Source organism: Musca autumnalis, unplaced genomic scaffold (assembly GCF_047663935.1).
Source record: "Musca autumnalis isolate F117 unplaced genomic scaffold, ASM4766393v1 scaffold_4, whole genome shotgun sequence".
Taxonomy (NCBI): Eukaryota; Metazoa; Arthropoda; class Insecta; order Diptera; family Muscidae; genus Musca; species Musca autumnalis.
This window is the reverse complement of record NW_027411977.1, coordinates 65,849,904-65,877,776: the sequence shown is the minus strand read 5'-3', so window position 1 is coordinate 65,877,776 and position 27,873 is coordinate 65,849,904. Positions and strand designations below refer to the sequence as shown.

Sequence of the window (27,873 nt, the reverse complement as noted above, 5' to 3'; positions counted from 1 at the left end):
TTTTAATGTCAAAAATTACTATAACAGCGCGACAAACTCGATTAGTTGTCAATTGGAGCCGTACCTAAAATATTCTGAGCGACATTTTTGCAGAACATTTCGAAGCTGAAAAACGTCCTCTTGTGGTACTTTTATAGCGGCTCTTAAAATAAAGGACGAAAACGACATTGAAGGAAGCGAGTTAGAAGATCAAAGTGCTCTACGAAAATAATCCTCATTCGATTTGACTGAAGACATGTCATCTCAAAAATAAGCTAAAGCAACAGCTAACAAAGATATAACGCTAATTCTAGAGGGCTTATAGGGTCTCCAGCAAAATATTCATTACGTCATAACTCGAAAGTTGGACTCACGGCGGATCAGTCCCTCGGGATTTTTAATATACTCACCAAGGACATCCATCCCCAAAAGGAATTATCTCTTCCCCAGTCTTTCACCTCCATTTTGTTGCATTGTGTAATTAGTTTTTTTATTTTTCTAGATGTAGCCAATATTTTCCCAGCATATGAGATCAGAAATGTCGAAATATTTTTACAACTATCTCCCACACAAAAATTCATCTACATCCATGTTGTTTGCTTGAAATATTTTATTCTCCATATTTCCTTGAAGAATGGCCAGAAAGTTCACAAAATCCCCCTATGTGATGTTTTTGAAGTCTATGAAATATTTGGATTTTATTCGTGTACACTGTCCTTAGTGGAAATATAGGCCCAATGGTTATGATACCTATCCCACAAATGACTAAAAATTTACGGTGGATATTTTCAAAATGTCTTTTGGTATCTACAAAAATGTTATTTATTTTTAAAATTAAGAATCTGTTCCATTTAGGTCCTCTTCCGCTACAGCAACATTTTGCCCAGTGACCAGAGTGGAATTCCAACCTTTATGAAAATTGTTCTAATGAGTTGTATTAAAACATAAATCTGTCTTAAAATTACGATATTTCGTATGACCTTATTGCGATACCTTAAACTTAATAATGATGTTAATAACTTATGTGCAATTTTATTACACTTTTATGAAGTTTCTTTTTATATTCCATTAGGCCGCGTTATTAGTTTCATATGAACGAACCCCCCAATAAAGTAACATTATTTGTTTTTATTACAAGACTGTCATATATTACACATTTTTTTTTGGGAGGAAATCATTAAAAATATTGTCCTCTTTGATTAACTCCATTACCATAAAATAACTTAATGTAGATTATACTTACAGGACGTTCTCCCATACGTGTTTTTCTTTAAGGCTGCAGTACTTCAATGCCCCCAATGTCTGACTGGCTGCTATTAATTTCATTGCTATAATAAACTCATTAAAATGCAACAAAAGCACGCGGCCAGAACCAACAACACCACCCCCCACCGAAACGTTAATAAATTGAACCGAACAAACACATGTTTCTTACTATAGCCGCATAATCCTGAGGACCAAAAATATGCTCCAATACGGTGGAGTAGCATAAAATTTAAAGGTGGCGGTGATGTTATCGTTGGCGGTTATTTGTGTTAATGTTTACAAATAACGTAAAAGTGTGCATTAACATTATTATGAGTTTGGTGAGTTACACGATAAAAGGCCTACATGTTTATGTTGTCGAATGGCTGTCATTCGACCCATAGACTTCCCTTCTTCTTTCTCTCGTTCCCTTCCTTCCAACACCAGTAGCTGCTATGCCATTTATTTTATGTATTGGTGGCTTAATTTTGTTGATGCCTTATATTTTGGGCTTAATTAGCCAAACCACCTAAATACACCCACGTACGCACACATAGATAACAATAGAAATTTTTGTTATCGTTATAAACCCAGAGTAATTTGTTGAATTATCAAAAATATCCCATGGTGTGGTGCGTAGGGTTTATATGTATGTATGTATATTTTTGTTATTGGTCGGGTGTATAATAACAAATTTTTCAAATGTTCAAGCATGCAGCAATATTTTGTTGCTGTTAATTTAAAATGCAAAACAATGCAATAAATAATATATGTAAGTAAGGTATTTGTGTTTAAATGCCAATGTAACGACCATGATTACTATTTTTCTATTCATTGAATATAACATTGTAAAATCTGGCACGCATCGTTTAATATTTGGCTTTTTGTTTTCGATTGCAATTCATCAAGCATGAAAATGACAAAATCTACACTACCGAGAGAACCAAATAATACTTTTTTTCAACAATGATATTTACATTGTGTCTATACACAATTGAAACGAATGCAGAATTGATATTCCCCAAAGTACCGGAACAAATACTGCAAATAATCAAATTGAAATTGACATTGAATTTAATGCATTCATTCAAGCATTTTTTTACATACAGACTTTGCTGTAAAATACATTTAATGTTTGTGGAGTTCCGAGGAAAAATAGCAAAAGTGCATTTTAAAATGAAATGCTATAAAATGCTGATGCAAAATGACGTGAATGCTATAGTATTCAAACTTCAAAGTCATCACAAATTGGGTGTATTTTTTCCTCCCTCTGAATTTGTTTGCGTTCACAAACATGTTAAAGGACAAAAGAAGACTTTCAATGATTTCAATCCGATTCTATATTTTGCTCAATGATGCAGGACTTTCCTTTTCATCCTCGACTCTGAAGGGATTGTCGAACGACAGCTTTTGTTGAGAAGCAGCAAAATACTTTGGAAATGCAGTGCTTAGACTACACCTTTTTCAGATGTAATTCGAATTATTATAATTGTAATTCGAAAATTATATTTGTAATTCGTAACATTTCATTTGTAATTCGAATTATTCCATTTGTAATTCGAATTGTTCCATTTGTAATTCGAATGATTTCATGTGTAATTTCAAATAAAATAATTCGAATTAAAATGGCATAACTCGAATTACAAATAAAATAATTCGAATTACAAATGGAATAATTCGAATTTGAAATGGAATAATTTGAATTACAAATGGAATAATTCGAATTGCAAATGGAATAATTCGAATTACAAATGGAATTATTTGAATTACAAATATAATAATTCGAATTACAAATGGAATAAACCGGTTCGAACCAAAATTTACTTACTTAGCTGGCCCATTACAGAACATTTGTTCCATAGACCGAATTAAGAAAATATCTCCAATTCTCTCTGTTTCGTACTTCGCTTTTTGGAATACCGCGCCTTGTCATCTCTTCATCCACATCTTTGCGCCATCTATTCTTTGGCCTGCCAATTCTGCGTGCACCGCCATGTGGCTCGAATTTATACACCTTTTTAGTGGGTTCATCATCGCTCATTCTTATTATATGGCCTAGCCAACGCAATCGCTACATTCAACTATATTGATGTCGTTGTATAGCGGATACAGTTCGTGGTTCATACGACGTCGACATTCACCGTCAACGCAGATCGGTTTGTAAAGGGTGTTTTTTTAAGCCCGATAGAACTTGAAATTGTAAAAAATAACAAAAAAAAAAATTAAATTGTAATCAAAATTTTTTTTTATTCGAAAGATCAATACGTGACATTAACATTTGAAAATGATTTCGGGCATATGGGCACCGCGGCTGTTCTTGACGAAGTGCATTCTGGACGTCCAATTTTTGGCCACTTTTTCGAGCACTGCTGGCCGTATGTCACGAATAACACGAACAATGCTGGCCTCCAAGGCATCAATTGTTGCTGGTTTATCAGCATAAACCAGTGACTTCACGTAGCCCCACAGGAAATAATCGAGAGGTGTCAAATCGCAAGACCTTGGAGGCCAATTGACAGGTCCACTTCTCGAAATCAACTTATCGCCAAATTTTGATTTCAATAAGCCGATGGTTGCGTTCGCCGTATGGCACGTAGCGCCATCCTGTTGAAACCACATCTCCTCCGGATCAATGTCATCCATATTTTCAAACAAAGAATCATTGATCATGGTGCGGTAACGATCTCCATTGACCGTAACGCGACCACCAGCGTGAAAACCGCACCATACGGTGCATTTTCTGGATGTAATGAAGTCTGTAGGGTCTCTTGTGGATTGGTCTCACTCCATATGCGGCAATTTTGCTTATTAACAAACCCGTTAAGCCAAAAATGCGTCTCATCGCTGAACACAATTTTGCAATAAAACAACGGGTCTAAGTTGCGCGAATCGACGACTGATTTTCAAAGTAAATTTGGATAATTTCGTAGCGTTGTTCAAGCGTGAGTCTATTCATGATGATTTGTCAGAGTATACTGAAACAAATAATAAAAAAAGTTTCATCAAAATTAAATTTTTTGTGTTACTTTTTACAATTTAAAGTTCTATCTAGCTTAAAAAACACCCTTTAGATCTTTCGAAGAATTTTTCTCTCCAACACGCCAAGCACTGCCTTATCTTCTTGCACAATTACCCAGTGTTTTGTAAAGCCTTATTTTTGTTTGACGAATTGTGGCTTTGTTTTCGAAGCGCTTACATAAGCCAAAGTAGCATCTGTTGGCCAATACAATTCTTTTTTTTATTTCACAACTGATGTCGTTTGTTGTGTTTACGGCGGTGCCGAGGTAGACGAAGTCTTTTACTACCTCAAAATTATAGGAACCAACTTCCCCAGTTGGTCCGAGCTCAATGGACGCATTTCGCGTCGACACCATCAACTTGGTCTTCTCACCGTTTACCACTAGACCCACTTTAGCAGATTCTCCTTCGACTTTCATAAAGGTATCGGTTACTTCTTTTACTGATTGTCCCATGATGTCTATATGATCAGCATAAGCAAGTAACATGTGGCAATTGGTGTAGATTGTGTCACTTCTTTTGACGTTTGCCTCTCGTATAACCTTTTCTAGCAGAATGTTGAAAAGATCACACGAAAGGCTGTCTCGTTGCCTCTTTTGGTACAAAACTCTTCAGAGAGGTTCTTTCCTATTTTAACTGAAGATCTTGTGTCAGAGTCATTTTACAAAGCCGAATGAGCTTTGCGGGGATACCAAATTCAGACATGGCTTGGAACCAAATTCAGACATGGCTTGAGCGTAGCGGGCTCTCGAAGGCTGCTTTATAATCAACAAAAAGGTGGTAGGTGTCGATCTGCATCTCTTGGGTCTTCTCCAGGATTTGCCGCAGGCTAAATATCTGGTCGATTGTGGACTTGCCAGGTCTAAAGCATAGCCGACCAAGAAGAGCGAGCGCTTAAATTGTTTATGTGTGGGTAAAATTACACTGACAGAACAGGGTGATGATTTTCATATTGAGTGTGAAATGAAAAATATATTGTTGGCGCGTTCGCTTTGTATGACTTAAATTAAAAATAATATAAATAACTTCATAATTTGAAAAGTATTTTTCTTCATATGTTAATTTTTTTGAGAGAAAAAACAAATTGTATATAAAAATGATTTTTTAAGACTATACATACATTTTTTATTGATGCATTGAAGACGAGGCATTCTGCGTCATTAAAAATATTAATACAAAACAAAAAATCATTTTCAAATTCTTCCCTCCACATATTTGCTGTACAACTGCAAAATCTTTTCAGTGTACCCAAAAAAAAAAAACAAATAAAGCGGCATCAACATGCTTGCATGACATTCAGTACAAGACTGAAATAAAAAAATCAAAACATTTGCTCTCTTACTTTGCGTTCGGATCGCGTGTGTGTGATTTGCCGAAAAACTTCGTAACCATATCAATACCAACGAACCGGTTTGGTCTAAAGCCGCATTGGTAGTGTCCAATTATTTCGTTGACCATTGCCTTTAGTCGTTCGCACAATATCCCTGACACTATCTTGTAGGCGATAGGGAGAAGACTTATGCTCCTACAGTTGGAGCATAAAGTCTTATCTCCTTTCTTATGGACGGGACACAGGATGCTCAGGTTCCAATCGTCGGGTACGTGTTCTTCCTGCCAGATGGAGCTAACTAGCTGATGCATACATCTTATCAGCGTGTCGGCTGGTAGGCCATAAGCTCCTGCTGCCTTATTATTCTTCAGTCGATTTATTGCTGTCTTTACCTCATATTGACCGGGTGGTATACATTCAATACCATCTTCTGGGATTGGATCTGTGGTATCTTCGTCAACTTCTCTACTATTGGATACCAACAGTTTGGAAAAATGCTCTTTCCATATTCTTAGCACACTATCTGTATCAGTTACCAAATTACCTTGCTAGTCTCTACAGGAGGATGTGCCAGTTCCAAAGGCATCAGTTTGATGTTTCACTGTTTGGTAGAATTTAAGGACTTCATTCTGTCTCCTGTACATCTCGATTTGTTCAAACTCCAGCTTTTCCATCTCTCTCAATTTTTCCTGCGGAAAAGACGTTTCCCCTCTCTCCTTTTCTCCCGATACCCCTCTCGTGCGCTACGCGTTGCCACGGATTTTAATGTAGCCCTATATGCCGCATTTTCCCCTTCGGTAGCAGTACGACACTCCTGGTCATACCATGGATTCCTTGGTGGAGATCTCTGGTATCCAAGTACTGAATTTGCGGCAGTTTGCATGGAGTGGGCAATATTTTGTCATTGTCCTGATATGTTATCGGGACGAGGAGTGCTTTGATTAAGCAATTGGGCCAGTTGTGTGGAATATGCTGCGGCTATCTGTTGTGATTGCAGCTTACTGATGTCCAACTTCCGTGTTGTGTCTGTTCGCACTTTGTTTCCTACGTTTAATCTGGTACGTACCTTTGCTGCAGCAAGGTAGTGGTCCGAGTCCATGTTTGCACCTCGGAACGATCGTACATCCAACACGCTTGATGCATGTCTTCCATCTATCACAACGTGATCAATTTGATTTCTTGTTCTTTGATCTGGCGACAGCCAGGTGCCCTTATAAATATCGATATGCTTAAATCTGGTACGGCTAACTACCATGCTTCTTGCAGCTGCAAAGTCTATCAGCCTCATACCATTGTCAGATGTTTCACTGTGGAGACTGAATTTCCCGACTGTTGGGCTAAAGATATTCTTCTTTCCATGTTTGGCATTTAAATCGGCCAGTATAATTTTAATGTCATGTGCAGGGCAACGGTCATAAGTTTCTTCTAAGCGCTCGTAAAATATATCTTTGGTCTTTTCGTCCTTGTCTTCAGTGGGAGCATGAGCGCAAATTAAGCTGATGTTGAAGAATTTTGCTTTTAATCGAATTACAGCGAGTTTTTTATTCACTGGGGTGAAGCTGGAGACCAGATGTTTTATCCTCCGACCAGCTACAAATCCGCAACCAAACTTATGCTTTGTGTCATGGCAGCTATAATACAGTGCGTCACCTTTAGGTGTTGTTGTGACGCCTTTCCCGCTCCATCGTATTTCCTGTGTGGCAGTAATGTCGGCCTTGTACTTTTTAAGTACATCTGCAAATGCGCAAACTGCACCTTCTCTATAAAGAGTGCGAGCATTCCAGGTGCAGATTCGCAGATCATGGTCCTTAAAACGTTTGCGGGGTTCGTCAACTTTAGAGGGATTTGTTTTTCTTTTCTTTCGTTTTTTCATAATAGTCTGTTTTTTTTCTAGGAGAGGGTTACTAACCCCCTGGGGGAGGGTTACTATTCATAGTGTACAATAATTTAACATTTCTATGTAAGAGTTTAGTTTTTACAAACTTTTCTACTTAAGCATATAAACGAATAATAATAAAGCAATACATGAATATAACAATTACAGTTAAAGGGAAAAATTTACAAAAAAAAAAAAAAAAACTTAAAAATGTTCGAGTATCATTTGCAATTTATGTGATATATGTGACACGGTGCGCCTTGACCTAAAAATGTTAACTTTGACCGCGATTTATTTGAAAATCCCTCCGGCGATATTTTTTGGTTTTTTATTTTTCTCATCTATGAACATTGCAGTTTCAGAATACGCAAAAACTTCACAGGTGTAAGCACCTTCCATTTAAAGTTGGTTCAATAGCACCGTGGTGTACGTATTCCTTTATGACCTTGGATTTTGAAAAGAATTCCTAAAATACAAAGCTCTTTTTATTCAAAGGAAATAATAAAACAGAACAATATGCCTAGTCATATGTACGAACACATGTACACATTTTTAATATACATACCCAGCAAACCAATCGTACCGACATCGTAACGAAATCGGAACAAAATTCAGACGATACAACCGAAATCTGATCCGAAATCGTAACGATATCTTAACGAAAGTTGTGTGAAGTGGTTGACATAATTTCGGAACGAAATTTCGGAGCGACATCGGATCGATTTCGGTCCGATTTCGTAACGAAATCTGTAGTGCGATTCTCTAACTCATTTTTTGAGTTACCGACAAAAATCGGTAAAATTAAAACGCAAAATTATGAATGAAAAGTTGAAATAAAAGTTGACAACACTGTTGCTATCAGTAGAACTTTACGACTACTTTTTATTGGTCGCTAACTTACAGAATAATATCGTTAATTACCGAAATTATAAGCATTTTAATTTCACCGATTTTTGTCGGTAGCTGAAAAAATGAGTTAGAGAATCGCACTACTGAAGAAAATCCTTGGGAAATTCGGAAAGGAAATTTCTTTCCGACATTCGTTCCGAAATCGGAACGAAATCTGTACAAAATCTAAACTATTTCCTGTCCGAAAAATCGTTTAGAAATCGTCACGAAATCTGAACGACTTTGCTTCTGAAATTGTTCAGACTTGTCGGACATCAGACATTTGGTTTGCTGGGTATGTATTGCATGAGGTACAAATACATTTAGTCAGTGCAGTTAACATGTCGATACATTCATACAAATGAATAAAATGCACACACAAAAATACTAAAGGACGAAAAACTCTATGCACACTTTATGGATTATTGTGAAAGAATGGGAATTATTGTCGTTTCCATAGAAACTCATGTATGCAGGCTAGTTGACAGCAGAATAATCTTAAAAATATATAACATACGTTTAGTTGCATTGTTTGAATCCAGCGTTGTGGAAATGAATGGAATGAATGTTGAGATTTGAATTTTCATTTGAATAAATATGGATAATAGATTTCGATAGAAATATTCTAATGTAAAAAATGATTGCATTGTATCGTAGTAGGGGTTTAAAAGTTGTTGGAAGAATATCCTTCGTGAATATTTATTAGGAACAAAATAAACAATTTCCCATGAACATTGCAGCAAAGGATTAAGGAAGATTTTTCATATATTAGAAGGTTCTACAGGAATGTAATTTTAGCTCATCAAAGTGGAATCGATTGTAAAGCCTGAACGGTGTGCCGAATATAGTACGATACGTCCTCCGGTGCCAACTTTAGCTGTTGTTGTAGTGCCTTTGTCTATACAATGTCCTCGTACTTCCTTTAAGATGGTAAAATCAAATGTTTTATAATGGGGGTAAATTATATTAAAGTATATCTATATAAATAAAAATCAACTGTCGTCCGTTGGTAATGGCATCAGTTAAGAACGGCTGGAAAGATTTGGATAATTATTTTTTTAAACTGTCATAACCCAACTTAGGTCTTTATGCAAAGAAACTTGACAACGCCCTTTTTTCAATTTTACAATATTTACAATAATTATGAATGTTTCGGTTTCGAAATTAATTTTCGGAGTAGGTGGGTGCCTTCCCACGCCTTTTTTAAACGCGGTTTCAGCATAAAATTTGGAAGGCAATTTGGTTGTGTGTACCCTAGGCACATATTTGGGGACAGCATTCCGGACCACGCCCACTTTTTAAATATGTTATATCTTGAAAACTGATGACCACGCCCCCTCTTTTCAATACATCATTTTCGAAGACTACTTAACCTAATTTCAAGCAATTTTCAAAAAATGTTCAGGAATGTCCCTTGGTCCAAAATGCTATATATATGTAAACGAATTTCCGGGGGCAATTGTTTTATAATCGCTATATTGGCTAATCTTATGAATATATCGACTTGCCAAATAAATTTCGAGACAACGGCGGCTGCGCCCCCGATCAAAAAAAAAATATTTTTACAAATTTCCTTAAATGGTGAGGTTCAACGGGCCATGAAAAACTAAAATATATAAGTCTCAATAAGCGGCAGACTTTGACTTAACCCTGTTTTTTTATTTAACTTTTATAATTTGATCGGTTTAGTAAAAAGACAGGCGACATGGACGATAGTAAATCCTAAACAGCAGCAATGGGCCAAAAAATCCGACAAAGTCTGTTAGAGAAAAGAAAGGTTACAGACAAAATCTATTGATATATTTTAAATACTTCTCGGTTTAAAGTTGCCATTAAAACTCATAACGACGGGCCAGCGTGAAATTACATCAATATAGCCATGGCAGTCCGTTCGTCTGTTGAAATCACTCTAGCATACGATGGATAACATTTTGCTCAAATGTATTTTAGGTCCGTAGAGCTATTGGTATTGAAAAGGGGCTATATAGGTCCACGTTTTGGTAAATCCCACATACAAAGTGACGCGGTATTACTACGTTTTACCCCCATTTGCCCTTCGAATTGCTTGTAATTTGCGATTTTGTTTTTCCAGGGCTAAGAAATTATTTTCACAAAAAAAAAAAACGTCTTTATAGGTCCATGTTTGGATATAGCTCCCATATAACGGTACTTCCCTATTTTAAGGTTTTTATCTACTTTGATCTTAAATGGCTGTTATTTGACATTTATAGTTTCTAGTAGTCAACAAATTTCTCCGCGAAAATTTTTAAATATAGGTTCGTCTATGTTTTGGTTTAGCCCCATATAACGTACATTCCCATTTTCGGTATTTTGAGGATTTTTCCTAAATTTTTTACGAAACTACCTGTCATTTCCCAGTTCCGAGTGGTCACAAAACTTCTACCCCAAAATTGTCAACGTGGGTCCATGCTTTTGCGTAGCTCCCATATAACGATACTTCCCGAATATAGGTATTTGAGAATTTTGCGTGCACATTTGATCAAACTACCAGTAATTAAAATTTGAAGTTAATAGGGATGGCAAAACTTCTTCCCCTCACATAACGGTACCTTAGGATTCTAGGTATTTTGAAGAATTTAGCTGTATTTTTGTCCAAACTACCTGTACTTTGACATTTGATGTTCTTAGTTGTAAACAAGTAAGAGAAGCGTTAAGTTCGGCCGGGCCGAACTTTTTATACCCTACACAACGAACTGTATTGGAGTGAATAAGAACAATTAGTTTTATTTCGTTTATGAAAGTACTAAACTCTTCCTTTTATTGCAGGAGTAGGGCATATATCTCAACTGATAATACTTAGTGTTGGGCAATCTCGTTCATTGAGGGGATCGATCTTTTTCATTCCGTTCACCAAAAAGATCCGGGTCGTTTACTTCGTTCGTTGGCTCTTTTTCGTTCAACAATACATTTGACTTTATTATTTTTCTTTTGAAGTCGTTCGTTCTCTGCTGCATATGACTCTGTCGTTCTTTTCACCGAATCGTTCTTTTGAAAATGTTCGTTCACGAATGACACATTGTGTGCTAATGGGGTTGGTTTTGTTTCTGTAGTGGTGGTGGTTTTGACATGAAAGAAGCAGATGAACGAATGATGCAAAAGAAAGATATGACCGATATGTGCTACTGAACGAGGTGAGTTACTGAGCGAGAGTAGCTCTCTGAATCATTGTTTGTTTTGTGTGGAAATTGTGCTGTTTGCGCTAACGCAGCGTTTGTTTAGAGTTTGACTGCAAAACCAATGCTGCTAATTTTGTAAGCAGCAATGACTCGTCCATCGGGGATCTAAATGAACGATATAAAAGAATGTGTTGGATACGGATCCGTTCGTTCTTTTCACGGAATCGTTCCTTTGAGCCGGTTCGTTCATGAACGACTCAACTCTAATAATACTCTCTTCAAAAGAGTTAATATGGGGCGACATCTTTGTTCTTTCCAAAACATGGACCAATATTTACAATTTTCCGAATTGAGCGAAATACATAAAATTGGGCAAAACCGACTAGACCTAAACCTAGACCTGGATATTCTAGATTTGGATAGTTAACAACATCGGGAGCGCCCTTCTGTGGAGGCTGTATAAAACGTTAACCTGTACCGATAAATTTCTGGAGGAAAGTTTCGTAACTCCAGCGAAGGTTAAATATCAAATTTCAGTTATTCCCATTGAATATTGTGGCTAAAACTTTCAAAATAACGAAAATTGTGAGGGATCTTTCTATGGGGGTATATAAAAACATGGAACAATACCTGAAATTTTCAGGTGGGAAGTTTTATACCACCAACGAAGATTAAATATTAAATTTAATCCGTTTCGATCGGATATTGATGACACAAACTTAAAATACCGAAAATCGGAAAGTACGCTTCTATGGGGTTATTTGAAGAGAAGGGCTTATATTGATAATTCTGTCCTGCAATATTTTATACACCTATGGCAATTTAGATACTAATTTTCAGTCATATCGGTGGTATATTTAGGTCACAACTTTCAAAATACCGTAAATCGAAAGGTACGGTCCTATGGGGGTATTTGAGGACGTTGACCTATACCGGCACATTTCGGCTGGAATGTTTCATACTTCTATCAAAAACCTAATACCAAATATCAGCTATTTTGGTGGACAACGAGCTATATATAGAAAATCGGGAGGTGCCGTTCTATGGGGGCTATATGAAGACATGGACCTATAACGACAAATTTCAGGTGGAAAGTTTTATACCCTCAACGAAGACTAAGTACCATCTTGCAGCCATTTCCGTGTTATAATGAGGCTAAAACCTTCAATATACCGAAAATTGGGATAAACCGTTCTATGGGGGTACCCCACAAAACATGCACGTATACCGACAAATTTCTGAGGGAAATTTTTGTAGTCCGGAAAAAGACTAAATACCAAATTTCAGCCACTCGGTGGAATAATGAGGCTAAAACCTTCAAAATACCGAAAATCGGGCGGTGCAGTTCTATGAGCTATATGAAGACGTTGACCTAGACCGACTAATTTCAGGTGGACAGTTTTATACCCACAACGAAGACTATGTACCAAATATTAGCCATTTCGGTGTTATAATGAGGCTAAACCCTTCAAAACACCGAAAATTGGGATGTTCCGTTCCATGGGGTGTACATTAAAGCGTGGACCGATACAGATAAATTTCTGGGAGTAAGTTTTGCATCCCAAAAGAGGACGAAATATCAAAATTCAGGCATATAGTATAGCTAAAACCTTAAAAAATACCGAAAATTGGAAGATATCGTCCTATGGGGACTATATAAGGGCGTGTGACCTATACCGACACATTTCATATGGAATGTTTTATACCCCAAATGAAGACTAACCACCAAATTTCAGCCATTTCGGTGGAATATTGAGGCCACAACCTTCAAAATACCGAAAATCGGGAGGTACCGCCTATGGGGGCTATATGAAGGCGTGGACCTATACCTACAAATTTCCGGGGGAAAGTTTTATACACCCAACGAAGACAAATACCAAATTTCAGCCATTTCGCTGCGATAATGAGGCTAAAACTTTCAAAATACCGAAAATCGGGAGATATCGTCCTATGGGGTCTATATCAAAACCTTTACCTATATAAACTTTTTATGGTATAAATATTTCTTAGCCTGTGGAAACACAAAATACAAACTTACAACCGATTCGGTGGTCAAATGGGACTAATACATTAAAAATATCTTAAAGTGACGCGTACTATATATGGGGCGTTATATGGTGGCTCTACCAAAACGTGGACCTATATAAACAAACTTTGGTAGAAATGTTTTTAGCCTCCATAGACACAAAATGCCAAATTACCACCAATTCGGTGCTCAAATGTGACTAATACATTCAAAATATCTTAAAATGACACGTGCTATATATGGGGCGTTATATGGGGGCTATACCAAAACGTGGACCTATGTAAACATTTTATGCTAGATATGTTTCTTAGCCTCTTGAAACGCAAAATTACAACCGATTCTGTGGTCAAATGGGACCAATACATTCAAAATATCTTAAAATGACGCGTACCATATACGGGGCTTTATATGTGGGCTATACCAAAACGTTGACCTATATAAACAAAATTTGGTAGAAATATTTTTAGCCTCTGGAGACACAAAATACCAAAATACAACCTATTCGGTGGTCAAATGGGACAAATATCCTAAAATTTCCTTAAAACGACGACGCTTCACGCGTCACTTTGTATGGGGGCTATACGAAAACGTGGACCTACATAGCCCGCTTTCAATACCAAAAGTCCTACATACGTATCACCAAAGCTAAAGTAATTTCCACATACAGAAAGACGGACGGACAGATATATATCGATGTAGAATTGAACGCTGATCAAGAATATATATAGTTTGTGGGGTCTACGAGTAGTTCCTATGGTGGAGGGTATAAAACTGTTCATCCAAAATTTCTCCACGTAGGTCCATGTCTTGGTAGAGCCACCATATAACGGTACCTCCCGATTTTAGGTGTTTTAAGAATGTCGGCTACATTTACTGCTACCAGTGATTAAACAATTGATGTTCACAATAGTGCAAAATTTCTCCCGCAAAAACTGTCAACGTGAGTTCATGTTTTGGTATAGCACCCACATAACGGCGTCTCCCGATTTTATATATGTTGTCGGCTTAAAAGGCATTTTTGTCCGAACTACCTGTAATTTGACATTTGAGGTTCCTAGTGGTGCAACACTTCTCCACCAAAAATTGTCAACGTATGTAGGTCCATGTAACGGTATTATCTTTAATTTGACATTTAAAGATCCGATGGTCACATCTCCCTCAAAAATGACTCCATGTGTTGGTATAACCCACATAAAACGTTGTCTCCTGATTTTAGGTATTTTGGGCATATTGGATACATGTTTTTGTCGTAAGTAGTTGTAATTTGACATTTGAGATTCTTGGTTGTCAAAAACCTTCTTCCCCATAAATTGTCAACGTGAGTCAAGTTTAGATATAGATATGAGGATTTTAGCTGCATTTTTGTCGGAACAATCTGTAATTTGACTGTTGAGGTTCCTACTCATCAAAAATATGATCCACCAAAAATGGTCACGCCCGATTTTAGGTATTCTGAAGATGTTAGCTAAATTTTATGACTCGTCCACCTGGTGTTTTGATATAGCCACCATAGCTCGGTACCTCCCAATTTTTGGTATTGTTAAGGTTTTAGCCACATTATTCTCAGATTCATTATATAGTCTCCATTGGAGCTATAACATATTTCAGCACTGAAATTTCGATATAAGTCCACATTGGAGTACAGCTCCTATAGAACGATACCGCCGGATTTCCGGCTGAAATATGGTTCCAATATAATTTGTGGTGGATGGTATACAGACTTCGACCCAACCGAAGTTAACACATTTTTCACTTCTTAATCTTTAATTGCATCTGCCAGATGAAGACTGTAGATTCTCAGTTCAAGACCCATTTCGATGATCGTCAACATTGTAGGGGAATATCCATATTTTTTTTGTTTTTCTTAGAAAGTTTTTTTTAATCATGGGTTAGTAATGAAGAAGTTAGGTGTTCAGGTGACACCAATATAAAATATGAAACAACATAACTTACATATGCATTTTGTCATGGTAAAACCAATTGGGAGCATTCTACATACAGATGTTGACATTGTAAAACGAAAACTTTCCACAGAGTATCTTATTTTCCATATTTATGCAGTTATCGTAAAATTGACGATGTCATCATTCACATCCTGTCGTTTTACTCAATAAAGTTCAAGTAACATGAAACGATGATGGTAAACTCGTTAAATATGAAGTCATACCCACAAAAGTAACAAGACTACGACAAATCAATGTTACTACATTCATCCATCCATCCTTCCATCCAGCCAGGAAACGGAAATTTGTTTGTTAAGGCCCAGGGTAGTGACGCTAAAAGAAAGCCACATCAAAACTAAAGTTAAATAAAATAAAATAAAACACAAAATGACAGGAAGTTCAATCTAAAGAATATCCAGCAGAAATACAAGCAAATTGAACAGGTTGGTTGGCCCTGTACAGCATTTTATGTTAATGTTTACTTTCACTACAAGGAAGTGACAACAAGGAAGAATGGCGGATTTTAAATTGACATTTAAAAAAAATTTTTATATAAAAAAAATAATTTAATTTCAATTATTTTAAATACAATTTGTTTCTCAATCTACAATATGTTTGCTTGCATGTGAGTGCGCGTTTCTCATAAATTCTTTTCTTTCTTTTGTTTTACAGAACATTCTTTCTCGAACTTGCAGTCTATGGAAGTTATTAATCATTTTAAAAAAGTTGGTAAGTTTTTCCTTTCTTCTTTATTTGTTTGTTTTGTTGTACTCTATTTTAGTACTCTGCTCATTTAGTAGAGCACACATAAATTAAAAATATTTCTACTGTGAAAAATTTGTTTCCTCCTCTATAATCAACAACAGGATCAAACAACAAAAGAAATTGCAACCGAATGAAACTTTGTTCGCGTCTGTTTTTGAGAGTTTGTGCGCCATGAACAAAAAAAGTTTGTTTGGTATTTGTTCATGCTTTTACGCGTGATTAATTTAATTTTAAATTTTGTTTTGCATAATGTCAGTTTTCTGTGAAAAATGTTGTTCGTATTTTTAGCAGACCTTTACGTCATGTGTCATTAGCATTGAGAATATGTCAACATAAAATAAAATAAAAAACAAGTAAAAAATATCAGCTGGCTTTACCAGCAGTTAAATATCCTCTGACACTATAACTGTAAAGAAGCACCAACAGGATTGGTGGTCCCAAATGAGCTATAGTGACAAAATAAGTTTTTAGACCAATTTAGGAAATATAACCATTTATTTTAGGGTGCTCTTTTAGACCCTTTCCAAGGAAAGGGCGCTGCTTTTGAAAATTTTCAAAGAAAAGGGTGTTGTTTTAGACCCTTTCCAAAGGAAAGGGTGCTGTTTTTGATATTTACCAAAGGAAAGGGTGCAATTTTTGACATTTACCAAAGAAAAGGGTGCTGTTTTTTACCTTTTCCAAATGAACGGGTGCTGTTTTAGACTCTTTCCAAAGGAACGGATGCTGTTTTAGACTATTTCCAAGGGAAAACGTGCCAGAGGAATGGATGCTGTTTTAGACCCTTTCCAAAAGAAAGTGCGCTGTTTTATACACTTTCCAGAGGAATGGGTGCTATTTTAGCATCTTTCCAACGGAAAGGGTGCTGTTTTATGCCCTTTCCCAAGGAAAGGGTGCTATTTTAGAACCTTTCCAAAGGAACGGGTGCTGTTTTAGATGCTTTCCAAAGGAACAGGTGCTGTTTTAGACCCTTTCCAAAGGAAATTATGCCGTTTTAGACCCTTTCCAAAGGAAATTATGCTGTTTTAGACCTTTCCATAGGAACAGGTGCTGTTTTAGACCCTTTCCATAGAAAGGGGTGCTGTTTTAGACCCTTTCCATAGGGACGGGTGCTTTTTTAGACCCTTTCCAGATGAACGGGTGCTGTTTGCTTCCAAAGGGGATGCTTCTGTAGTCCTTTTCTAAAGGAAAGGTTGCTTCTATCGTCCCTTTCCAAAGGAAAGGGTGCTTCTATTGTCCCTTTCCAAAGGAAACGGCGCTTCTATAGTCCCATTCCGAAGGAAAGGGTGCTTCAATATTCCCTTTCCAAAGGAAAGTGTGCATCTGTAGTCCCTTTCCAAAGGAAAGGTTGCTTCTATAGTCCTTTTCCAAAGGAAAGGGTGCTTCTATAGTCCCTTTTCAAAGGAAAGGTTGCTTCTAAAGTCCCTATCCAAGGGAAAGGCTGCTTCAATAGTCCCTTCCAAAGCAAAAGGGTGCTTCTACACTTCCATTTCTAAGGAAAGGCTACTTCAATAGCCCCTTTCCAAAGAAAAACGGTGCTTCTATAGTTCCTTTCCAAAGGAAAGGGTGCTTCTATAGTTCCTTTCCAAAGGAAAGGGTGCTTCTAAAATCCCTATCCAAAGGAAAGGGTGCTTCTATAGTCCCTTTCCAAAGGAAAGGGTGCTTCTATAGTCCCTTTCCAAAGGAAAGGGTGCTTCTATAGTCCCTTTCCAAAGGAAAGGGTGCTTCTATAGTCCCTTTCCAAAGGAAAGGGTGCTTCTATAGTCCCTTTCCAAAGGAAAGGCTGCTTCTATAGTCCCTTTCCAAAGGAAAGACTGCTTCTATAGTCCCTTTCCAAAGGAAAGGGTGCTTCCATAGCCCCTTTTCCAAGGGAAAGGGTGCTTCTATAGTCCCTTTCCAAAGGAAAGGGTGCTTCTATAGTCCCTTTCCAAAGGAAAGGGTGCTTCTATAGTCCCTTTCCAAAGGAAAGGGTGCTTCTATAGTCCCTTTCCAAAGGAAAGGGTGCTTCTATAGTCCCCTTCCAAAGGAAAGACTGCTTCTATAGTCCCTTTCCAAAGGAAAGACTGCTTCTATAGTCCCTTTCCAAAGGAAAGGGTGCTTCCATAGCCCCTTTTCCAAGGGAAAGGGTGCTTCTATAGTCCCTTTCCAAAGGAAAGGGTGCTTCTATAGTCCCTTTCCAAAGGAAAGGGTGCTTCTATAGTCCCTTTCCAAAGGAAAGGCTGCTTCTATAGTCCCTTTCCAAAGGAAAGACTGCTTCTATAGTCCCTTTCCAAAGGAAAGGGTGCTTCCATAGCCCCTTTTCCAAGGGAAAGGGTGCTTCTATAGTCCCTTTCCAAAGGAAAGGGTGCTTCTATAGTCCCTTTCCAAAGGAAAGGCTGCTTCTATAGTCCCTTTCCAAAGGAAAGACTGCTTCTATAGTCCCTTTCCAAAGGAAAGGGTGCTTCCATAGCCCCTTTTCCAAGGGAAAGGGTGCTTCTATAGTCCCTTTCCAAAGGAAAGGGTGCTTCTATAGTCCCTTTCCAAAGGAAAGGCTGCTTCTATAGTCCCTTTCCAAAGGAAAGGGTGCTTCCATAGCCTCTTTTCCAAGGGAAAGGGTGTTTCTATAGTCCCTTTCCAAAGGAAAGGGTGCTTCTATAGCTCCTTTCCAAAGGAAAGGGTGCTTCTATAGCTCCTTTCCAAAGGAAAGGGTGCTTCTATAGCTCCTTTCCAAGGGAAAGGTGCTTCTATAGTCCCCTTCCAAAGGAAAGACTGCTTCTATAGTCCCTTTCCAAAGGAAAGACTGCTTCTATAGTCCCTTTCCAAAGGAAAGGGTGCTTCCATAGCCTCTTTTCCAAGGGAAAGGGTGTTTCTATAGTCCCTTTCCAAAGGAAAGGGTGCTTCTATAGCTCCTTTCCAAAGGAAAGGGTGCTTCTATAGCTCCTTTCCAAAGGAAAGGGTGCTTCTATAGCTCCTTTCCAAGGGAAAGGTGCTTCTATAGTCCCATCCCGAAGGAAAGGGTGTTTCAATAGTCCCTTTTCAAAGGAAAGTGTGCTTCTATATTCAGTTTCCAAAGGAAAGGTTGCTTCTATATTCAGTTTCCAAAGGAAAGGGTGCTTCTATAGTCCCTTTCCAAAGGAAAGGGTGCTTCTATAGTCCCTTTCCAAAGGAAAGGGTGCTTCTATAGTCCCTTTCCAAAGGAAAGGGTGCTTCTATAGTCCCTTTCCAAAGGAAAGGGTGCTTCTATAGTCCCTTTCCAAAGGAAAGGGTGCTTCTATAGTCCCTTTCAAAAGGAAAGGGTGCTTCTATAGTCCCTTTCCAAAGGAAAGGGTGCTTCTATAGTCCCTTTCCAAAGGAAAGGGTGCTTCTATAGTCCCTTTCCAAAGGAAAGGGTGCTTCTATAGTCCCTTTCCAAAGGAAAGGGTGCTTCTATAGTCCCTTTCCAAAGGAAAGGGTGCTTCTATAGTCCCTTTCCAAAGGAAAGGGTGCTTCTATAGTCCCTTTCCAAAGGAAAGGGTGCTTCTATAGTCCCTTTCCAAAGGAAAGGGTGCTTCTATAGTCCCTTTCCAAAGGAAAGGGTGCTTCTATAGTCCCTTTCCAAAGGAAAGGGTGCTTCTATAGTCCCTTTCCAAAGGAAAGGGTGCTTCTATAGTCCCTTTCCAAAGGAAAGGGTGCTTCTATAGTCCCTTTCCAAAGGAAAGGGTGCTTCTATAGTCCCTTTCCAAAGGAAAGGGTGCTTCTATAGTCCCTTTCCAAAGGAAAGGGTGCTTCTATAGTCCCTTTCCAAAGGAAAGGGTGCTTCTATAGTCCCTTTCCAAAGGAAAGGGTGCTTCTATAGTCCCTTTCCAAAGGAAAGGGTGCTTCTATAGTCCCTTTCCAAAGGAAAGGGTGCTTCTATAGTCCCTTTCCAAAGGAAAGGGTGCTTCTATAGTCCCTTTCCAAAGGAAAGGGTGCTTCTATAGTCCCTTTCCAAAGGAAAGGGTGCTTCTATAGTCCCTTTCCAAAGGAAAGGGTGCTTCTATAGTCCCTTTCCAAAGGAAAGGGTGCTTCTATAGTCCCTTTCCAAAGGAAAGGGTGCTTCTATAGTCCCTTTCCAAAGGAAAGGGTGCTTCTACAGTCCCTTTCCAAAGGAAAGGGTGCTTCTATAGTCCCTTTCCAAAGGAAAGGGTGCTTCTATAGTCCCTTTCCAAAGGAAAGGGTGCTTCTATAGTCCCTTTCCAAAGGAAAGGGTGCTTCTATAGTCCCTTTCCAAAGGAAAGGGTGCTTCTATAGTCCCTTTCCAAAGGAAAGGGTGCTTCTATAGTCCCTTTCCAAAGGAAAGGGTGCTTCTATAGTCCCTTTCCAAAAGAAAGGGTGCTTCTATAGTCCCTTTCCAAAGGAAAGGGTGCTTCTATAGTCCCTTTCCAAAGGAAAGGGTGCTTCTATAGTCCCTTTCCAAAGGAAAGGGTGCTTCTATAGTCCCTTTCCAAAGGAAAGGGTGCTTCTATAGTCCCTTTCCAAAGGAAAGGGTGCTTCTATAGTCCCTTTCCAAAGGAAAGGGTGCTTCTATAGTCCCTTTCCAAAGGAAGGGGTGCTTCTATAGTCCCTTTCCAAAGGAAAGGGTGCTTCTATAGTCCCTTTCCAAAGGAAAGGGTGCTTCTATCGTCCCTTTCCAAAGGAAAGGGTGCTTCTATAGTCCCTTTCCAAAGGAAAGGGTGCTTCTATAGTCCCTTTCCAAAGGAAAGGGTGCTTCTATAGTCCCTTTCCAAAGGAAAGGGTGCTTCTATAGTCCCTTTTCAAAGGAAAGGGTGCTTCTATCGTCCCTTTCTAAAGGAAAGGGTGCTGCTATAGTCCCTTTCCAAAGGAAAGGGTGCTTCTATCGTCCCTTTCCAAAGGAAAGGGTGCTTCTATCGTCCCTTTCCAAAGGAAAGGGTGCTTCTATCGTCCCTTTCCAAAGGAAAGGGTGCTTCTATCGTCCCTTTCCAAAGGAAAGGGTGCTTCTATAGTCCCTTTCCAAAGGAAAGGGTGCTTCTATAGTCCCTTTCCAAAGGAAAGGGTGCTTCTATAGTCCCTTTCCAAAGGAAAGGGTGCTTCTATAGTCCCTTTCCAAAGGAAAGGATGCTTCTATAGTGCTTCTATCGTCCCTTTCCAAAGGAAAGGGTGCTTCTATCGTCCCTTTCCAAAGGAAAGGCTGCTTCTATAGTCCCTTTTCAAAGGAAAGAGTGCTTCTATAGTCCCTTTCCAAAGGAAAGCGTGCTTCTATAGTCCCTTCGTCCCTTTCCAAAGGAAAGGGTGCTTCTATAGTCCCTTTCCAAATAGTCCCTTTCCAAAGGAAAGCGTGCTTCTATAGTCCCTTCGTCCCTTTCCAAAGGAAAGGGTGCTTCTATAGTCCCTTTCCAAATAGTCCCTTTCCAAAGGAAAGCGTGCTTCTATAGTCCCTTCGTCCCTTTCCAAAGGAAAGGGTGCTTCTATAGTCCCTTTCCAAAGGAAAGGGTCCTTCTATCGTCCCTTTCCAAAGGAAAGGGTGCTTCTATAGTCCCTTTCCAAAGGAAAGGGTGCTTCTATAGTCCCTTTCCAAAGGAAAGGGTGCTTCTTTAGTCCCTTTCCAAAGGAAAGGGTGCTTCTATAGTCCCTTTCCAAAGGAAAGGGTGCTTCTATAGTCCCTTTCCAAAGGAAAGGGTGCTTCTATAGTCCCTTTCCAAAGGAAAGGGTGCTTCTATAGTCCCTTTCCAAAGGAAAGGGTGCTTCTATAGTCCCTTTCCAAAGGAAAGGGTGCTTCTATAGTCCCTTTCCAAAGGAAAGGGTGCTTCTATAGTCCCTTTCCAAAGGAAAGGGTGCTTCTATAGTCCCTTTCCAAAGGAAAGGGTGCTTCTATAGTCCCTTTCCAAAGGAAAGGGTGCTTCTATAGTCCCTTTCCAAAGGAAAGGGTGCTTCTATAGTCCCTTTCCAAAGGAAAGGGTGCTTCTATAGTCCCTTTCCAAAGGAAAGGGTGCTTCTATAGTCCCTTTCCAAAGGAAAGGGTGCTTCTATAGTCCCTTTCCAAAGGAAAGGGTGCTTCTATAGTCCCTTTCCAAAGGAAAGGGTGCTTCTATAGTCCCTTTCCAAAGGAAAGGGTGCTTCTATAGTCCCTTTCCAAAGGAAAGGGTGCTTCTATAGTCCCTTTCCAAAGGAAAGGGTGCTTCTATAGTCCCTTTCCAAAGGAAAGGGTGCTTCTATAGTCCCTTTCCAAAGGAAAGGGTGCTTCTATAGTCCCTTTCCAAAGGAAAGGGTGCTTCTATAGTCCCTTTCCAAAGGAAAGGGTGCCTTTATAGGAAAGTGTGCTTCTATAGTCCCTTTCCAAAGGAAAGGGTGCCTTTATAGGAAAGTGTGCTTCTATAGTCCCTTTCCAAAGGAAATGGTGCTTCTTTAGTCCCTTTCCAAAGGAAATGGTGCTTCTTTAGTCCCTTTCCAAAGGAAATGGTGCTTCTATAGTCCCTTTCCAAAGGAAATTGTGCTTCTATTGTTCCTTTTCCAAAGGAAATGGTGCTTCTATAGTCCCTTTCCAAAAGAAAGGTTGCTTTTTCAAGATATAATTAGCTTATGGATATATAAGACTACATTCGTTATATACCCTCTTCGGGATGTCACAAACGAAGAGATTAGATTGGCTGACTGAATGACTACACCCTTAATCTTGTAATTGAAGATACACACATATTTTTATGCGTTTTAAAGCATATCAACCCCTAATGTATTTTTAATAACGCATTACCAATATTTCCCCTTTTAACTTTCAATTTTAATTTCCGCTTCATTTCCAAACAATGAAACAACAAAATAAAAATCATGTAACAACTACTACCTGTTCCGTCAGCAAACATTTCCCCACTCAAACCGAACATTACAAAAAAACGCTTTTGCTTTTTAGTGAAATGAAAGCGAAAGATATTCGAGTTTATTTTTCGCACGTATTTTTCATTAATATATTTTTTTTTGCAAATTTCATGAACCGCTCTGCATTGATGTGACCCACCGCAGGAGTCGAACATGTTTTTGTATCAAGTGACAGACACATTGTTACAAAATCATTTAAAATTTCGAAAGATAGAAAGAAAACTGAAACCCTCTTCAAAAAAACATAAATGAATATCTTTGATGTTGAATATCCTCCCCTGCTTCCTTGAAATCTGTTTTTTGCATATTTTATACCACCACCACTACCGTAGCAACCAGGATAACTATGGTTAACGCAACAACAACAACAAAGAAATTTTTTACAACAAATCTTGTCAAATTCAGGTTTAAAAAACAAACCATCAGGGTGAAACCAACAGCTACAACAACAATCATAATTGTATTCCTCCCCCGCAGGTTTCTATTTCTTCCAATATAAGTTTACCCGGTGTAAAGCAAATTTGAGTGGGGCGGAGATACTGTTTTTGTCTTCTGATTGATAAAACAACGTCAAACTACTTTTTTGCCCAAACATCAAGGGAGAGATGTGTCTTGAGACAGAACTTATTCCTGTTTTTTTTCTTACTTTTGTAAAGGGGAGTACACATTATCATTCAAAACTGACAGTCAACGTACTTTTAGGACAATTTTCCGGCAAATAACAACTTTTATTTAGCTAAAAGCGTTTGAAATACAATATTTACGGTATTATTTAGAGATTACAAAAAAAAAAAATTTCAGTTAGGCTTTGATATTCACGAAATAGACCTCGATGACTGTCAGTTTTGCTTGTCAATGTGTACTATACTTAAGCAAAAGCAATATTTTAAAATAAGGTAAAAATGTTTTATAGAGTTAAAAAACTTAAAACATTTTCCACTAAAATATTGAATTTCATTTTTGGCACAATAATGCTTGACCTTCTGAAACGATAAAACGATTTCATGTTCGATAGGTGTTACTTAATTGAAATAGTCGTGAATTAATAGTCGTAACTTATACGTTTTGGTATTGACCCAGCAAAATAATCATTACAAAACTCTTTAGTTTAACAAGGGCATGTCCCGCGAGATAAGTGACCAAAAAGTAACCACTTATTTCACGCGAAAGGCCCTGGTTAATATAAGGGGTTAGTAAGGGATTTTGTAATGGGTATTTTTGCTGGAGAGTAATCCGTATTATTTTTATATTATTTTTAATTTTTGCAGTGTATCATTCACAACTCTTTCCTGACAAATCTAAAATTTTGCCTAACATTTATGTAACCACAATTTTTGAAATCTCTGTATAAAGAATCCCCTCACCATCTTCTAAAACCAGAAATAGACTTCTGCTTATCTTTCGTTCGCATGAAAATTCAAAAAATCTTCCAAATTTTCCCCAAACAAACACAAAATAGAACGAACAGAAAAGACAAAACATTGAAATCCACAAAAATACGGGTTAGATGTAAATTTGAAATGTGAACGTGACATTTATGAGAAACTTTGCAAAGGAATTCGTTTTGCATTTGACATTGCCAAAAGTTTGGTTTTTCGTTTGAGTTTTGGTAAGCTGTTGTCAGTGTATGTTTATTTGAGCTAATGGTTGCAAGATGTGACAGTACATTATCATTTGGGATTATGTTCCGAACACACACAAAAACCACAACGAAACGAAAGTTCATGGATAAAGTTTAAATCGATTTGAAAAATAATTAATTTTCCATATTTTGATGAGTAACATTACCCAGTTGTTCGGGTAACTAGGGAATAACTAGCAATTTTGCTGGCTACTGGTAAACACCCCTAGTTACCACCCAATCTACTGCTATAGACTGGTGAATTTAACATGAGGATGTCATAGGAAGGGGTCTATTGTCCCCTCACTGCATTACCAGTAACCACCCAATTCGATAGTCATTTGAAAGGCAATTGTCTCCTCAGTGCATTACCAGTAACCAGTCAATTGGTCAGAAATGATAGCCAAAATCACTAGTACGAGTAAGTTGTAATCAGAATACCAGTTTAAACAACACAATTATAACAGTTAATCTGTATATTTCGAATATGCGCTAACCACGCTTTATTTGATTACATGACGTGGATAAACATACATATATTATAAAGGACAATTTAATGTTGATCTTTAAATTCCTTGATATTGAAATTGATCAGGATAAAATTTTAATACGATCTAGCCATGTCCGTCTGTCCGTCCGTCTGTCCGTCTGTTGTAATCACTCTAGCATCGGCAATAATTGAGATAGAGTGCTGAAATTTTGCACCCGAGGGTCTTTTTTCCATAGGCAGTTCAAGTTCGAAGATGGGCTATATCGGTCCACTCTTTGATATAACCCCCATATAACGGTACCTCCGGATTTGAGGTGTTTTGACGTTCTTCGCCACATTTGCAGACCGAATTAGCTATAACTTGGCACTTAGGGTTCCTAGTGATCAACAAACTTACATCCCAAAGGATATGGGCATAGGTCCATGTTTTGGTATAGCCCCCATATATCGGTACCTCCCGATGTTCGGTATTTTGAGAATTTTAGCTACAAATTTTAGCCGAACTAGCTGTAATTTGCCATTTGAGGTTCTCAGTGGTCATGAAATATCTCCACTAAGCATCGTCAACATAGGTCCATGTTTTGGTATAGCCCCCATATAACGGTACCTCCCGATTTTCGGTATTTTGAGAATTTTAGCCACAATTTTTAACCGAACTATCTGCAATTTGGCATTTAAGGTTCTCTGTGCTCATGAAACATCTCCACCAAACATCGTCAACATAGGTCCATGTTTTGGTATAGCCCCAATATAACGGTACCTCCCGATTTTCGGTATTTTGAGCATTTTAGTTACAATTTTTAACCGAACTAGCTGTAATTTGCCATTTGAGGTTCTCAGTGGACGTAAACCATCCCCACCAAACATCGTCAACATAGGTCCATGTTTTGGTATAGCCCCCCATATAACGGTACCTCCCAATTTCGGTATTTTGAGAATTTTAGCTACAGTTTTTAACCGAAATAGCTGTAATTTGACATTTGAAGTTCTCAGTGGTCATAAAACATCTCCAACGAAACATTGTCAACATAGGGGCATGTTTTGGTATAGCCCCCATATAACGGTATCTCCCGATTTTCGGTATTTTGAGAATTTTAGCTGCAATTTTTAACCGAACTAGCTGTAATGATCGGTATTTTGAGAATTTTAGCTACAATTTTGTCTATTCAAAAATAATCGTCAATATAGGTCCATGTTTTGGTATATCCCCCCATATAACTGTACCTCCTACCTCGGGTATTTCAGTGGTCACGAAATTTCTTCACTAAAATTCGTCAACATGGGTCCATTTTTGAGGGTCTACATTGTTTTGATGAAACTACCCTCAATTTGACTCTTGTAGTTCCCTGCAACTATAAAACTTTTCCGCCAAAAAATTTAAAGGTAGGTTGACTCTTTGATATAGCCCCGTATGTGGTACTTTTCACCTCGCTGAACACATTTTTTTAGATTAGATTAGATAACACTGTGCAACAAAATGGAGGTGAAAGTCTGGGGCACGGAAAATTCCTCTTGGGGAAGAAAGGCCTTGGTGAGTATATTATGAACCCCGAAGGACAGATCCGCCGTGAGTCGAACTTCCGCGTTATGGCGTGATGAAATTTTTGTTAGAGACCCTGTGGGCCATCAGGAATTAGCGTTGTATCTTTGTTCACTGTTACTTAAGTGCTCTACAAAAACAACAAACAAAGATATAATGCTAATTCATGATGGCTTACAGGGTCTCTTGCAAAAACTTCACGCCATAACGCTGAAGTTCTACTCACGGCGCATCTGTCCTTCGGCGTTTTTAATATACACACACCAAGGGCCTTCATCTCCAAAAGGAATTATCTCTGCCACAACATTTGTGTTCCCAGTGTAATTTAAGCAATAGTGGGAGGCAGTCGGAGTCTATCCATTGTCGAAAAGTTGTTCCACCTAAAATTGTAAAAGGACCCTAATTATTCCATTTTAATTAAGACTATTTTATGGTGGAGGGTATAAAAAGTTCGGCACGGCCGAACTTAACGACTTTTTACTTGTTTTTTTTTTTAATTTTACCAACATAGGCTGAGGCTAATGGACACCATAACAGGAGCCGAGGAGTGAAAGCTATTTTGCATTCCTAGAAAATTATCATTATGGTCTTGTAGAGATTTTATTTCATTAGCAGCTGCAGGTGCAATTCGATGCAGAATATTTGTATTGCGACACTGCAACATTGTTAACTTAAGTATGTATTAAGGGAACAATGCGGAATGCTCGGTTGCAATTTCCAGGCCATACAACATCACATTTACAACGGTAGCAAAAGTACCTCTCAGTGTAATGTAGACGACATTTTCTTGGTATTTCTGATATGTAACGCCTCTCTACAAGTGTATTCTGAAGACATGGCGCTAAGTTATGAAACTGGTATGAAGGCTGCACGAAAACTATCTGGCCTAGGCAACACCGCATGTTGCCAGGCGCCATTTGAAAATTTTTTCGGAAAGTTTGATAGTTTTAGCCTAAACGTGCTCATGACAGTTTGTCATACAACCATGTGTTGTGTTGTTTAAAGCGACTTGAAAAAATCTCTTTAAAAAAAATGGAATTTACTTGTGAACATTTTCGTCCGATAATTTTTCACGACGATCGCGGTGCTTCAAACGATGTTTTTTTAGATCGCCACATACGACGAATCTTGGATCTATACTTAGGTCTTCGAAAGCGAGCCAAATCAAACGAAAGTTGTTCATGGGAGAA

At 38.2% G+C, this 27,873-nt stretch overlaps 1 protein-coding gene across 2 annotated transcripts in view; it reads left to right on the top strand.

Moving 5' to 3' along the window:
* unc-13-4A (BAI1 associated protein 3) overlaps nucleotides 1-27,873 on the top strand; it is a 595,010-nt gene that overhangs the window by 294,457 nt on the left and 272,680 nt on the right. For both annotated transcript variants that reach the window (XM_073987488.1, XM_073987489.1), the window contains one exon: nucleotides 16,115-16,171. The gene's annotated coding sequence lies outside the window, so the exon portion shown is untranslated. The remainder of the gene's footprint in view (nucleotides 1-16,114; nucleotides 16,172-27,873) is intronic.